Consider the following 3,655-nt stretch of genomic DNA (forward strand, 5'->3'; position numbering starts at 1 on the left):
TCATAACAGTTGATGCAAATGCTGTTTAAAATGCAATTTTAATTTCACATTACGTGGTTAGTCCAGCAGAAATGTTATGTTATTCTTGTCTGAAGTGCCCCAAGGTTGACTGGAAGTGCTACAGCTAGCTGCTGCTGCTATTTGAGTTGGTAAATAATTATATATTTCAACGTGAAATTTGCACAAACCAACCAGGATAAAATGTTTGGTTTTGCAGTGGTTTTATAATGGCAAAAGTCCGCCGTCAGCTCATCGATCAGATCAGAATTAAACTCTTTTTCTCCAAACTGAAGTCGTTCAATCCTGGATCTACAGCTTAGTTGTTCATGACCCGTCCACTGAACCCCACTTCAGATGATCTGAACTGTCACTTTAAGACAGCAAGAACTAGGTCAGTGAATTAGTCCTATTCATATTTATTCAAATAATAATTACAAATACTGCAGTTCGAGGCGCCTGTTGAGTTTATTTTATTTTTTATTCAAACCGTGTAATTCCACCCATGCGGGGAAATGATGTGTTTGGTGCGGGGGATAATCTTACAAATTTCTGCACAGATTCACCACTTCTCTGTTCATATTAAGATGATTCAAGCTGTTCGAAGCCCGCTCCCTGTGTCGTCTCAAGCATGGCTCAGCTGACTCCTCAGTGGGAGATGTGCAGGCAGGGCAGGGCTGAGCGGAGCAGACTGACTGCCGGAGTCAGTGGCTCAGTAAAACCACAGCAGGAGGGGGTTGAGAGAGGTATGACTGCATGTCTACGTCAGTATATGTAGCCATTCTCAGCTTAGGTCTGTTCTCCGTGTTTCACGAAAAAGCAGCATTCCCCCTCTTTCATTATTAATCTGTGTCTGGAATGAACGGTGACACAGTGGTGGAAGTGGCTGTGAGTCTCCTCTTGACTGGTTCTGTCTATCTAGGCTGACATCCACAAATAAAAGCAAACTTTCTGTTTATTTGCCTGTTTCTCAGGGCCTGAAAGGGCCTAAAATGCATAGCTCCACACGTGGCTGTGAATGAGTGTCATTACCTATCGCTGCAAGTACCTATCGTATGTCTTTGGTGTGTCAGATGTTTGTCTTTCTCCGGGGCAAAGAAGCAGACTTACAACTGGGAAATCAGAGACAAAGATGTGACTTGTTCCTGCCGCTGCTTGTTTCGCCACATTACTACCCAATTTCCCAGCTTCTTCGGCTCCCTTTCCCCAGACGCTCTCTAAATAGAGGCACTAACCAGCACTGCTACCCCTGGACATCTTTCATTGTGGTTTTTGAGCCCATGCTTTTGAAAGGGCCTTTAAAAAGCAGTCTTGCGTTGTTTTGTTTTTCATCTTTTAATTGAATTTTTCATAGAACGCTCAGTTTACCACTTAGAAATGCAAACAAACAAACAAAACAAAAACAAAAAACAACAGTAAAAAACAAAACAAAAAAACAACAAAAATAATTAGACCTAAACTCATCTAATGTATGTCTAATAATGGACACTTTCATTACGTTTTTAGGCACATGATTATGGTATCACCATGATTTATGGTAAAAAAAATTGACACCCATCTAATCATTTAGCACAACCCCATATGGGTTGTGCTAAATAAACCCTATGTGTGTCATTAACCTCCAGCTTTCAGTTTCAATATTTTGACTTGTGGGTGTAGGACTTTGTAGGGGCTCAAAACTGCAGATGCCACATTGTGACTATAGTTCAAACCTTGTTGACTGGCTAAGAAGCATAAGGCATATGAAGGCCATTTTGTTTGCTCATTAAAGGCAATAATTGAGGGAAGAACTTCACTTTCATTTTTAATCACTGTTTCACTTTGAGTCACCTAAGCACTTTGAGTCGCCTTGTACTGAAAAATAAATAAATAAATAAATAAATGTTCCTACCTACCTACCAATCTTTTAGACAACCCCAATCCCATGTTTAGGTATTTGTCTAGACAGATAGTGGGTTACCAGAAATTAAGCCTATTTTAATCAAAATACTTTTATCTAGGTAGATAAATAAACATATGACAATTTGCAAAAGACTTGAGTTATCTCTTTTTCTGTTATAGTTTGCTCCAATATAGTGAAACTTTAAAGTGAATCTGATTTGTCAGACTTTTCAGTTCATTTGCAGTTTGTCCATTATAGGATTTTTTTGTGTGTGTGTGTTTGTGTTTCATTTTGACCTTCAGGATACAAACGTTTCCTAAACTCAAAAATACTGTGTTTATTTAAGTCAGATCTTTAGGCAATTTGTTACCAGTGGCCTGTGACAGGGACACAATTGGTTCTTATTTCTTTTGTGGAATCCGAAAAACACCAAACATGACAGTTACTAAAATAAAACTAAGAGTATAAAGTAAGATGGAAGAAGTGATTACTGAAGGATAGCAGCTGGGCTAGTTAGCAGAAGCAGGACTGGTGAGTAACGAGTAAAGGCCAAGGATAACTAAGGGGAAAAAATAATCAGTGTCACAAGGAGAAACCAAAGTAAACTGAAACATAACGAACTGTGTAAATAATATCCAGGTTTATTTGATGAAATAGCTCAGAAAGCATCTAAAGTCCAAAATAAACTTTGGAAGAGCTTCAGAAACCCTGAAGAACAACTGATGAAGATCACTTTAAATGTACTCATTGCAAAGTCATGAGGAACAATCCTATAAATAAATACATAAACAAACAAATAAATAAATAAATAAAAATAAATCATTAAGTAAACAAAATCTGCAAATTTCTTCATATCAGTGGTTAATGTGCCATTATAAAGGTCCAGTTGCACCATATTTGTTTACCTACAAGGACCAGCCTCATGTAGGTCAATAACAGAACTGAAGCTTCTGCTTTGTTAGTTAGAGTGCTTTGTTTACATTGAGTGCCTACCCACATTTCAAACTTGCATACATATCTGAGAAAAAAACCAACCAACCAAACAAACAAACAAACAAAAAAAAAAATACAGGAGTAAACTCTTTCTAACTGCACCATTTAATTTAGTTTAAGACAGGGTAACATTTTTTATGTTTGATATCATAGTCTACAATGTGAACTATTAAAAGATTTCAAATATATCTGACGCAAATGGTGACTATTATGAATACATAATATGCATATATGTTTATATATAATGCACACAAGTAAATATGTCAGGATTGCGGAAGCATTTATGTAATAAATTCAGTAATAGGAAGCCTCTTTTGTCCTTTGTGTCTGCTGTCCAGACACAATGGGCTGAAGGCTTCAGGAACGTTCTTTTAAATCAATGTTTTTTCTTTTTATGTCTCAAACCCTTAAAAAGCAAAGTCATGAATGTGCAAACAAGTTGTGGAAAAAAAACAGGCATAATTAATGTGAACTTTGTTTTAAGGTTTTGCCATAATGGAAGATTCTATATTTCAGACAGCTGCCCCGTGTGTATGAGTGTGTGTGTTTGAATGTTTTAGACAGAGAAAGCTCCAAATAAAAGTAATAAGTAATTAATCATCCATATTCCACCAGCCTGTCCCCCGGTCCGGTTCTGTTGCGCGCGGAGTTGTTTGACTTTGGGAGGGCGGGACTCTTTGGAGAGCGAAACGAACAAGGCGCGGCCAAAAGGAGCCCCATCCATCTATCACACGTGTAGACAAAGGTGGGGGCGGGGTGGGGGGGGTGGACCACTAGCGACAG

The sequence above is a fragment of the Kryptolebias marmoratus genome, linkage group LG16 (assembly GCF_001649575.2).
Source record: "Kryptolebias marmoratus isolate JLee-2015 linkage group LG16, ASM164957v2, whole genome shotgun sequence".
Classification (NCBI taxonomy): Eukaryota; Metazoa; Chordata; class Actinopteri; order Cyprinodontiformes; family Rivulidae; genus Kryptolebias; species Kryptolebias marmoratus.